The sequence below is a fragment of the Protopterus annectens genome, chromosome 4.part0, assembly GCF_019279795.1.
Source record: "Protopterus annectens isolate FY-2018-M chromosome 4.part0, PAN1.0, whole genome shotgun sequence".
Taxonomy (NCBI): domain Eukaryota; kingdom Metazoa; phylum Chordata; order Ceratodontiformes; family Protopteridae; genus Protopterus; species Protopterus annectens.
The window spans coordinates 668,720,127-668,733,144 of NC_056733.1; the positions used below are offsets into that span (position 1 = coordinate 668,720,127).

Below are 13,018 nucleotides of genomic sequence, written 5' to 3' on the forward strand. Positions count from 1 at the left end.
AGCTTATACTGCTACCTTATAGTAACCTATGCTTGTTGCAAGCCAAGTGTTATAATATGCAAATGTAAAATAAAATGAGGCAACCAGCTGAGGTTAATAGGCACAAGATTCCCCTAAAGTACTGCCCATTCTTTGAGGCACAGTAAGTGAAAATTTGGAAGAGGGGAGTAGGGAGGGAGGGATGTTGAACCAGATGAAACTAGGACAACACGGATCTATAATTATGGAGTATATAACTTTCATATTTGATGTTGTCCATTTTTGTCTGATTCAGCTGTTGGGACAGATTCCCTAGCTACCAATTACCTGGTGGGGGATATTAAGGAAGGATATTCATGATAACATCATAGCCTAAGGAGAAGCATGATCTGTATTGTACATCCAGCTTATAATGAGATATGAGACACCAAGCTATGGATGGTAGACCATGTTGCAGCAGCAGAAATCTCATAAATAGGCAGGTTCTTTTGAAAAACTGTAGAAATTGCTATTGACCTTGTTGAATGAGCTGTTGGTCTTTTGGAGAATGGTAAACCCAACTTGTCATAGACAAACAAAATGTGGTTTGATAGCCATCTTGAAAGTGTGACCTTGGATACACCATGCCATAACTTAACTTTTGAGAATGCAACAAACAATTGATCTGACTTTCTGAAATCCTTTGTTCTATGGAGATAAAACCTAAGTTGCCAGTGAATGTCAAACAAATGCAAAGTATATTCTCCTTTGTTTGAAAATTTGGGGAATAAAACTGGAAGATTTATGGACTAGTTGATATTCAATTCAGATGCCACCTTTGGAAGAAAAGAAGGATGTGTTTTTAGGAAACTGTCCTTGTGGAAAAACAAATATGGTGGTTTGCACAAAACAGCTCACAATTCTGAGATTCTTTTAGCTGAAGTAATTGCTACCAGAAAGATCATTTTCCATGTTAAAAATGTTAAGCCTATGGAAGCTGCTACTTCAAAAGGGGACTGTGTAAGTGCTTGAAGCATTACCGTAATATCCCATGGAGGAACAAGATCTCTTAAGGGAGGTCTAAGGAGAAAAGTTCCTCTCAGAAAAGCTTTGGAAACTTTCAGAGAGGCCATATTTGCTTGATTATGGCCAATGTAAAAATGTGAAATAGCTGCTAACTGTATATAGTGAAGAAACTGGAACCTTTGTGAAACAATTCTGATAGAAAATCTAATATTGAAGGAAGAGGGACAGTAAAACGGTCCAATCCCTTTTTACAGCCCAGAAGGAAAACCTTTTCCATTTACTTTGATATTCCTTCCTGGTGTTAGAGCTCTGTGAAGCTGTTAGGATATCTACTACTTTGTCTGAAAACCTAGTAGCTCTGGCCATTGTTAAAACTGGAAGAACCAAGCAGTTAGTTTCAAGGTTTCTGGATCCAGTAGAGGATACCTGGATGGATGGGACAGGAGAACTGGGCTGTGAGCCAGTGTCCAGGGAAGACATGGGAAGCTGAGGTCAAAGAAATGAGAACATAACTTATTAAGACCAATACGGGGAAATGAGAATTATCTTTGCTGTGCACCTTCTGGCTTTCTGAATAAACTCTGTGATCAATGGGAATAGGGGAAAGGTGTAAAGTAGACCTGGGGGTCAACTGAGGATCACAGTATCCCTCGGTCATTGACCCTGTGGAAGGATTAGAGGATTAGGACAAACTAATTGCTGTACTTGTTCTTTAGGTGTGATGCAAACAGTTTGCCATAAAGGTTGGCCCCAGAGGTGGAAAATTTCATTCAACACTGTTTGGTTGAGAGACCACTTGTCCACTAGTGCACTGGAAGTCCCCAATATATGCACTGCAACAAGAAAGAGGTGGGAAGACATAATCAATTGCCACTCTCATGGCCTCCTGACATACAGGATAAAATCTGGCTCCCCCTTGTTTATTGATGTACCAGACTACTGATGTTGTCTGTCTGTATGCAGATCACACCTTCTGGCAGAGACGTGAAACGCCTCCAGTGCTATTAAGACTGCTCTCATTTCCAGAAAGCCAATGCGAATTTTGGCCTCTAATGGCATCTAAGTACCTTGAACAGTCTTCCCTTCATAATGCCCCCCCCCCACCATAAAAGGGTAGCATCTGTGGTGACCACAGCTATAGGATGTGGAAGACACAAGGGAAGATCCTCAAATAACTCCGGGGAAGGTGCCCACAAACTGCTGAGTACTGCAGTTAATCTGATAGGTGCATTCAAGGACTGATAAAATTAAGCCCGTTGGACCTCTGGGGTCCACTGGAGAACTCTCATGTGAAAATATGAAAGTGGGACCAAAGTGACTGCTGAAGCCGTAAGACCTAGAAGTTTTAGAATGAGTCTCACTGAAGACAAGACCTGACCTGCTACTTTCTCAAGTGAAAGAATCCTGGAATGTGATCATAGGAGGTTACTGGGCTATCAACCAAGAGGTCATTTCAAGCCTAGCCATTTCATCCCTGTGTAATACCATAGATACTCTAGTCAATATGCAGGACTGTATTTATTAATGACTGCCTATGTCAAGGAGGGTTGTGGGTTCTATCCCCGGTAAGAATCTACAGTGCTCCATCCACTCGTCCAGGTTCCTTTTGAACAGTGTCATAGAGGTGCTCTGCTTCACATGAATTGGCAGCCTATTCCAGAGATGCAGCAGTCACTGGGAGACAAATCTGTCCCTCCAGCATGTCCTATTCAAGTCTCAGGCCATATTTAGGTCCCTGGAATGGGTAGCTCTAGTCCCATTTGATTTACAGATCTGCAGCAAATTCATTAGGTTTGAGTCCAAGATTGCTCTGTAAGCCAGGCATAAGTCTCCCCTAAGAAGTCTATACAATACTGAGTATAGTAACAGGGACATTAGTCAGTCTGTATAAGGCACGTGCTGGAGTACCTTGATCTTCTTAGTTAGAAACTTCTGAGGTCTCTCCAATTGCTGCAGGTACTTTGTATGGTACATGCTGAAAGGGATATTATACTCAATTATGGGCTTTATTGATGACTATTATAGAGGGGTTATAACCTCCTTTGCTCTAGATGCGATGCTTTTGCAAATTAAGTGTGCTAAGTAGAAAGCCTTCCTTACTACAGTAGACACATGGTGGTCAAAGTTAAGGTCGCAGTCTACTTGTGATCCCAGATCTCTTACCACTTCATAGGTACATAGGGTATTGTTGTTAATTTATTGTGTAAAGAGTCATTGTTTTTACCGAAGGGAATGATGATGCATTTCTTTGCATTCAGTTTGAGACCATGACTAAGACACCAGTTGTTGGTCTGCATAAGACCCTCCTGAAGTACACTGACATACTATGATAAGGTAGCTATCTGGTTTATTTTCTCCAGATGGCATCTGATGAATTCTAATGACTGAGTGGGATTTAGCTGGCTGAGTATGCTGACTGTGGCACCCAATCAGTAAAGTAATTGGAGTAAAAGGTCCCTCTGTTGGATCAGTAAAATCTTAGTCAGAGCAGTCAGAAGCTAATCATCCAAGTACAGAAGCACCTGGAATACCTGCAGTTCGATATAGGCTGCCACTACTAGCATGCTTTTGGTAAACACTGGGGGGGGGGGGGGGGGGATCTGTAGTGAGTTCAAAGGGCAGTGTTCTAGCCCTCAGCCTAAAACAGAGAAATCTTCTTGAATGCTTGTTTACCTTTATGTGATTATATGTATCTTGAAGATCTGTTGAGCACATGCAGTCATCCTTCCTGAGTAGAGGTAGAATGGATTGAACTGTAACCATACGGAATTTCGTCTGCTTCACATACTGATTTAAATGGCTTAAGTTTAAATAAGGTCTTAGGGCCCCTGTCTTTTTTTAACTAAAAAGAATGTGAAATAAACACCAGATCCTAGTTGGCCTGGTGAGACCTGTTGGATGGTTCTTTTTTTCTAACAGGTTTTTGACTTCTGCTGTGCTGTATTCCATTTGATGAGGTGGCAGCAGGGTAATCCCTTTTCTTGATCGGGGAGGGTAAAGTAAAGGAACTGTGTATCCTCTGGTGATTATCGGCAACATCCATGAGTCCAAAGTGATGGCCTGCCAGGATAAGCACCCCTGACTACTTCCACAGTGCAGCTGTCAGGCAATCCTTCAGGTGAGCTGAAAATATTTCTCTGAAAATGCTCCATGAAATCCTTGATTCTGCAGACATTCTCTTCCCTGGGGGTGACATCCATTAGACCCTCCATTGGAGGGTTTATCTGAGGAAAGTTCTTAGTTAAAACCCTGTGATTTTCTGAACCACATCTTCTTCCCTCCTCATTGGTTCCTGTAAAAGGTCCTTTGAGGAGCTGTGAAGCACATTCCCATGGCAGACAGGGTCTTACCATCCTGCACTCTCCTGGTTCATAGGTTCATAGGTTTATACTAGGCTATCTGCCCCAAGGCATTTATAAGCCTAGCCCGAATTTTTGTGGTTTACACCACCCCTTATATGAAAAAATACTGTACCCATTAGTTTGTTGTGCCTCTGTCCAGCAGTGACACAGAGATGATTCCCGGGGTAAACCTACGATCTCCCATCCACAGGTCAAGATTTCTCTTGAACAGAGCCAGTGAGGTGCTCTGCCTCACATGGACCGGGACTCTATTCCACAGCATAGGGAGTCTCTGAGTGATAAATCTTTCCCTCCAGCACGTCCTATTTATATCCGTGCTAAGGTTTAAGTCACTTGCTCTAGTGGTTTTGGTGGATTTGGATTTTTTGAGGTGGAGCATGTCCATTAATTCTGGGTTGGACATGGCCTTGTATGTCAGGCACATGTCACCTCTGAGCAGACGGTATGCGACTGAATAGAGCTGGAGTTTCTTCAATCTGGCAGCATATGACAGATTTTGGAGTCCCTTTATCCTTTTGGTGAGAAACTTTTGGGGTCTCTCCAATTGCTGCAGATGTCGGGCGAGATATATCCTGAATGGGGCATTGAGTGCCTCCTTAACCTTAGGTCCAAACAGAGTGGAACCATCAAAAGGAGCATTAAGGAAGGACGTCTTAAAGCTTTGGGCAAAATCACACAACTGCATCCAGGCATGTCAACATATGGCTATTACAGTGCCTGCTGCTCTCCCCATTCCATCATCTGCATTGGACAGCAAATGCATGGAAATGTTGGAAAGTGAATTTAAGGTAGTTAGCTGGGACTCCACATTTTTTGGATGTCCAGTGGCAAATTACCTGACAAGGAATTGGTAAACTCCTTGGAAAATTATTTCTTGAAACATGTAACATGACAAAAAGAAGTTATGCACTCACCATAACATTCCATGTGATTTGTTCCATCTCGCCTGCATTCTTCACTGATGGGTTCGGAGCCGATCCTCAGCTCCAACACGGCCAACTAGCAAGCTCAAAGTTTTCCAGTAGCTCGAGACCTAGCCCCTTATCCCACAATGCACTGTTGGAATTACCACAAATCTTGTTTGCTGTGTACCATATAGTTATACTATAATTATTCTGCCTAGGAATCAAGACACATTGAGAAACCAGGATGAAGACAGCCTCCAGGTCAACTGCCAGCCAGGAGGGGGAAGGAGGGAGGGACGTGAGAATGAAGGCGAGATGGAACAACATGGAACGTTATGGTGAGTACATAACTTCTTTATGTGAAGTTGTTCAATCTCGCCATTCATTCTTCACTGATGGGTAGCATCCCTAGCACCCTAACCCTGGGTGGCTCATGGAAGTACACTCTTCAGAACCGTAGAACCAAATGAAGCCCTGTCCCTGGAGGCCTTATCCACTTTGTAATGAGTTATAAAAGTGTGAGGTTTAGACCATGTGGCTGCAGCACTGATGTTGTCTAGAGGTAATTGGACTTGAAAGGCTGAAGAGGTAGAAACTGCTCTGGTTGAATGAGCCTTCACCTTACTAGACAAGGGCATGTTATGACAAGAATAGGTGTAAGTGATACAATCCGACAGCCACTTAGACAGAGTTGTTTTGGCGACTGGTTTACCTTTTCTGGCCTCAGAAAAAGACACAAAAAGCTGATTTTATTTCCTAATCCCTTTTGTTCTGTCTAGATAAAATCTAAGTTGTCTGTGAACATCAAGTTTGTGCAACATATATTCCAATTTGTTGGTGTGATTAGGGAAGAAAGTAGGCAACTCAATGACTTGATTGATGTCAATCTCTGAACATACTTTAGGAAAAAAAGTTGGGTTTGTCCTGAGAGATACTCTGTCAGCATGAATGACCATACAAGGAGGCTTGATGGATAGGGCTTGGAGCTCTGACACTCTGTGGGCTGAAGTGATGGCTACTAGGAAGATAGTTTTCCACAACAGAAATTTTAGCTCACAAGATGATGCAGGCTCAAAGGGAGGAAGAATGATGTGAAATAACATAAAATTCAAATTCCAGGGAGAATAAGGAGTCTTCACTAGAGGCCTCATGTGAAAGGAACCTTTTAGAAAAGCTTTAGACAATTGGTGAGCCATAATATTCAATCCATCAATCCCTAGATGGAAATTAGATATAGCAGCTAGTTGCACCAGCACCGTAGCAGCCGCTGCTCCTTTGTTGAAAATTTCTGTCAAGAATTGTAAAATAGAAGACAATGGCACTTGGTAAGGGTCAATGTTATGGGAAGAAGCCCAAATGGAAAATCTCTTCCACTTACTACGATACAACTTTCTAGTGGAAGGCTTATGGGAAGCCAACAAAATTTGACTAATGTCATGGGAAAGATTATAAAGCCTGGCTATGCAGGGAATTGGAGCAGCCAAGCGGTTAGCTTCAGTGTCTGCAATGAAAGTTGGAGATCCCCTGACGGATGTGTCATTAAGTCCGGAACTGGGTCCAGGATCTATAGGTCTTCCAGAATGTGATGGTAAAGAAACGGAAACCAAATCTGCCAAGGCCAATGAGGGGCTATAAGGATGATTGTCCATCCCAGTGACTTTGCTTTCTGTAAAAATCTGGGTATCAGAGGAACTGGGGGAAATGCGTAGAGGAGACCCGGGGGCCAATCGTGGACAAGAGCATCCCTCGGGGACTGACCTGGCGGGGGAATCACGGCAAAATAGCTTCTGCATTTGTTGTTATGACTGGCAAACAGGTCGCAGGAAGGCTGGCCCCATTTGCGGAAAATCCTGTCCACAATCTCTTTTTTGAGGGACCATTCATGGAGCAATAAAATTGCCCTGCTCAGTTTGTCCGCTATGATGTTGGATTTGCTCGGGATGTGCATTGCTAACAGAAAGCGCTGGGATGACACTGCCCACTACCATACTCTGAGGGCTTATCAGCAAAGGGGGTAAGACTTGGTCCCACCTTGCTTGTTCATGTACCAGACCACTAACATGTTGTCTGTCTGTATTGCAATTGTCCCTAGAGGAAGAGAGTCCTAAAAGTATTGCAACGCTAGAAGTATACTTATTAGGCCTCCTAGGGACAAGTTCCATAGATTCTGGTGACTCCCATGCCCTACGAGAGACCAGATCCATAAGCTCATCATAGGGCGGAGATACCCAAGAGGTGGAAGGTTGAGACCCGAACACCTTCAGGAGAACCGACTCATCCTCAGTAGGGCTCTTTGACTGCCAATCACCCCTCTGCCTAAGAATTTCAAGAATCTCCGCAAAGGAGATGTCCTCAGAGGGGGATATAGGGGACCCTTCTGATTCATCCAAGTCCGTGTCTGATGTTAGAGACTCCTGTGGGGAGTCCAAATTCCTCCTCTTGCATAATCTCTTCCTGGGAACTTCTTCAGGGGGATCCTCTGGATAGGTCTCAGAAGAGCAGGGAGTGCCCTGTGGGGCTACCTGAGGCTCTGGATCTCTATGCTTGGGATGACCGGAGGAAACAGAAACTGACACAGGCACTTTAGGGGAGGAAGAGGCCAGACCTGGAGATGAGGAAGTCTTAGGAGACAACACTCACCTTATGGCTTCGAATGCACCACGGCTTCGATGAGAAGGAGTCGACGGATCATGAGAAGCTGCAATGCCCTCCCGGACTGAAGCCGTGGGCTCCAAGCCCAAAGTAGGAGCCAAGCTCACCCGAGTTGAAGCCCTGAGAGGAAGAGTCGGCACCGACAAGTCCGTGCGACTATCCTCCCTGGACCCGACCAGAGAGTGTCGGCTCCAAGAGTCCCCGGTCGGCGCCGAGGACATCCGAGCAGATAGAGCTGACAACACTGGAACAGGTGTTGGCTCCAAGGGATCTACAATCATCAGGTCAGCCTCCTCCAGCTCCAAAGGTCTGGTATGGCTCGGAGGAGGAGCAGACAATTCAGGAGTAATGGTCTTCGGCTCTGACGGCTGGGTCTGAGCCAACAGCAATTTAGCTAGGCCTAGTGCCTTTAAGAGCTTTTGAACCAGCCGGTCCATATCCAAATCAGACAGGCTGACCGAAGACCTGGAGGAGTGAATAGATGGTGCCGATTGGAGAAGTGGAGAGGGAGGTCTTTCAGCAACCGGTTCCAAAGCAGTGTCCCGGGTCCAAAAAGAACAGACTGTTGGCTCCAAAGACAGTGGAGCTGAAGTCACAACACTTTCCAACTTTTTCCCTTTTTTTGTCCTGGATTCTGAGAAAGATTTGGATGATTTGCTGGCCCCATCCTGGTCAGACAATGCCTCTGTGAAAGGGTGTTTAATAATACCCCTGTCAACTAACTTCCTCTTCCTTTCTGTAAGCACTCGAGTGGAAAAAGAGTGGCAGATACTTCATGACTCGTGCAGGTGCACCTCACCCAAACAGTACACACACTGCACATGGGCATCCATAACAGGCATCTTTTATCCGCAGTTTGGGCACTTCTTGAACCCAGACTTAGGATACTTTTCTCTTTCTTCAGACATAGCAACTAACTTCCTGAAAAAAAATCACAAGATCAAAAAACAACACTATTTAACTATATAAAAATAGTTTAACTTAGAAATGAGTAATTTAATAATAATATTCAAACAGCCCAAAAGGGCAACTCTAAAATATCTAATGGCTATATACAATTCACTACAAACAGCAATGCAAAAAGACAGCAAAAAAGCCCAAAAAGGCAACTAGTAACAAGAGTAATCCAAATTTCAAAAAGCCCAAAAAGGGCAATTCTAATCTAACAAGCTGTACAATAAGGCAGGTAAGAAAAGGCCCAAGGCCAACAGGCCGAAGGCAAGCACTTGGAGATTTACTGGGAAAAGGGTAAAAACAGAAAAATCTGCTAAACTTGGTAATACTATGTAAATATAATAGTAGAAAGATATAAAAAATGCAATAGAAAAACTTGCCGAAAGTTGAAAATTCCCACAATAGTCTCGAGCAACGCTGGAAACCAAGAGATCCGTGCCATGGCAAACTAGATCTGAGGTAATTCCAGCACTGCATTGTGGGATAAGGGGCTAGGTCTCAAGCTACTGGAAAACTTTGAGCTTGCTAGTCGGCCGTGTCGGAGCCGAGGATTGGCTCCGAACCCATCAGTGAAGAATGAATGGCGAGATTGAACAACTTCACATAGGTAGTTTAGTGCTTTAAGGAAAAAGGTAGCTAAAGCCTACATCCATTTTCCAAATCTGTCCTGAGCCCTAGATTCCCCATTAGGGAGATGGACTGAAGTACTCTCTTTAGAGAGTTCTTTCTTAGTGGCCACCACTACCGCCATAGCATTTACTGGAGGATCTTTACTCCAGTGAGACTTATCTTTTGGTGCTGAATGCATTTTGTCAGATTTCTTAGGTACAGGCTCTGGTGTGTCAGGCTCCTTCCAGGATCTCTGAGTCACAAAATCAATGAGGGTGTCATGAGGGGGAACCACCCAGGTGGTAGAAGAGCTATCTCCGAAAGCCTTCAGGAACATGGATTCTTCTTGGGAAGGTGTATTGGTGGGCCAACCTCCACCCTCTGTTTCATCAATTCTAGGATTTTACTGAATACGATGTCTCCAAATAGGGATCTAGGGGAACCTTCCTCTTCATGCAAATCCGGGTCTTCCATGACAGATTCTGTTGCTGAATTTAAATGTCTCCTTTTACAGGTCTGCTTCTTTTGAAGCTGATGCTGAGCAACTTAAAGTGACAGGTTCAAATCAGACTGGGAAATCAGGGAGAGAATTTTCCTGAGACTTTTGGAAGCTGTTTGTCCCTACTGGCACAAAGGTGTAGAGGTCGAAGCAGAAAAAGAATGGAGTTGGGACGGATCAACCAAAGTTGGAGGTCCCCCCCCCCTTCTCTCATAGCAAGAATCCACTTGAAGACCTCAAAAGCTGAGCTGATGATATCTTTTGAGGGGCAGGAGTCAAAAGAACTCCTCAGATGATAAACCCTCCTGCCTCTGAAGCCAACATCGGACAGGAGCTGTTGAGAATGGACACCCCGAGAAGAAGAAAAGGATCTAAGAGACACAGATTTGAACTCTGCCATGGGGCTCTGGCTACAACGCTTCAGCTTTGACACTCATTCTGATCCAACAAGGTTGGAGTCAAAAGAGATTGGGGTAAATTCAGAGTTGAACTGTTGAGAAGTGCCAACATACATGCTCTTGAGATGTTTGAATCTGTGGGCTGTGGATCTGTGGTTCAGATCATCATAGGAGTCATTAATGGAGGGGTTATGCAATCTGTTCTTGGATTGACCTGGGCAGATAAAGCCAAGAGAACCTCAGACTTTATCTGCATTTAAAGAAATCTCTGCATCATCCTGTTGACATCGGCTTTGGTTAGGCACCTGAAAGAATGGATGGATCTAGACAAAAAGGCTACTAAAGAAGACCTTGATTGGAGCTTATCTTGCAATGCTGTAGAGTATAATTGGGGACTAACAAGCCCTGGCAAGAAACTTAGCAGAGGTGAAGCCAACTGTATCCGACTAGGCTTTGGATCCAATTGTTTCACAATCTTTGGTGTTAGACCCAAGAGAACCATCAGGTTGGGGGACCATTTGCTAGGTTTTTCAGGTCTCCTTTCAGGAGTCGTGCTTTCTTGATTTTTTTCTCCTTCCTTCCTTCCTTTCTTCCTTCCTTCTCTTTTTCCTTCTATTTTAACTTCTGTCCAGGTTTGGAAGGAGAAAGAGATGCAGCTCAATGAGATGATTCCGACAGAGCGGGTAAAAGACCTTTTGGGGCTAGCTTACCCTTATGATTCTGAAGCACTTTGTCACCAAAGGAAGTGCAGAACCCACAGCCGGTGTCAAGGTGGGCTGCTCCCAGACAGTACACACAAAGGGAGTGATCCTGTTAAGGAATTTTGTGGCCACATTTTGAACATTTCTTAAAGCTTTTGTCAGACATAATTATATGCTTCTATTAAAAAACAACAAATATAGAGTGGAATCAATCAACTGTTGATTAAAAACATGCCAAACTATAGAGATATAAGCACACTAGGTATACGTGTAAATGTAAATATATATATATATATATATATATATATATATATATATATACACACACACACACACACACACACACACACACACACATGTGTGTGTATATATATATATATATATATATATATATATATATATATATATATATATATATATAGATGGATCTAGGACTTTTAATTGAAAGATCAAAAGCCCAAATCCATTACCACCGAACACACTTTAACGAAAGTGCTTTCATCGAAAAAGCGCTTTTGTTAAAGTATGTTAAAAAAAAACACAAAATCTACTTGAATGCAGGGGTCAAGCCCCCCTGCACACCCCCCTACTTTAATATTCTCACTCCAAGGTCGCACTACAGTGGGGAAAAGGGAATTTTCCCTTACTGCACCGTAGTATGACTGGAACAACAAGCATACTTATGCAAAAGAGCTGCTTCGGTGAGCAGCACTTTCACGCAAGTATACTCACCAAACTGGGATTCGGTGAAAGATGCAGTCGAGCATCTGTATGGATCCCATATATGGATATATATATATATATATATATATATATATATATATATATATATATATATATATATATATATATATATACACACACACACACACACACACACACACACACACACACACACACACACACAGATGAATAACCTATCCTAAGACAGCAATAGCTAAGTTTTTTATACAAAATCATAAGCCCTAAACAAAGAAGCACTAGCTATAGAAGAGTAAAACATGAACATTTCTTATTGACTTATCGTTGAAGCAATTATGGAGATCAGAGCCCTTGAAGCACAAAACCATTCAGTTCATGGGGTAAATATGATCTGAGGTATTCAGAGGAAGAGAGACATGGAATTAGGGGTAGGGGAAGAGTCAAAGTCCTGGATCCACACATTTGGGTGTGCTGAGTCCCAGCGGTTGAATCAGACCAAAATGGACAGCATCAGATACAATGCTATGCTACCCTAAGCCAGCCCAGTGTCACATGGGGTTGAATTTTCAATTTTGGTGTGTACTACCTATGATCAGGCATGAACTCAGGAGTCAAACATCTGAACTAAGTATAGACATAGTGGGTACATAAGGCAAAAGTGGGTAAATGTTGGCTATGGTGAGACAGCTTATTCCAGAGTGGGTGAAGACTTACCAACCAGTTCAGTGATCCCTCTCCAGAGAGAAAGGCTGAAATTAGTACTGGTACACTCAGGGCAACATATTTTAGGGGGGAGAAAAATAAACTTTAAAGTCATTGCTTGGATGAGTTCAGCTCTGATGACTTGTGACTTGATGGATCATTTAAGAAGTCACTATGAACATCTTATTTTACTGAAGAACATGCAGGCCGCAGCTTGCCAGCAGCAACCCATAAAGTGATGTGGATAAAGTGCTGGCTAGAGTTTGGTCTAAACAAAGAACATTACCAGATATATCATGAGTATGCAAAATGGAAAAAAGATGCAGCTACTCCTATGTTACATTTTTTATAATGTTTTTGACATAATTTGGTTTTACTTCATAAATCTTCCCTTTTGTGTTCCAACAGGTACATCAGATAGTTTTACCAGTTCTGCAATTCCTAACACAGAGATGTAAGTTTAGCATTGTCTATAGCAGGCCTGTTTTGAAACATGACTTAATTTGGAAAACCTTTTGCTCCCTTTGTTTCACAGACTCAACACCATCCT

At 43.0% G+C, this 13,018-nt stretch overlaps 1 protein-coding gene across 1 annotated transcript in view; it reads right to left on the bottom strand.

Moving 5' to 3' along the window:
* The window catches only part of CCDC63 (coiled-coil domain containing 63), a 190,481-nt gene that overhangs the window by 145,972 nt on the left and 31,491 nt on the right, over positions 1–13,018 (bottom strand). The window lies entirely within an intron of this gene.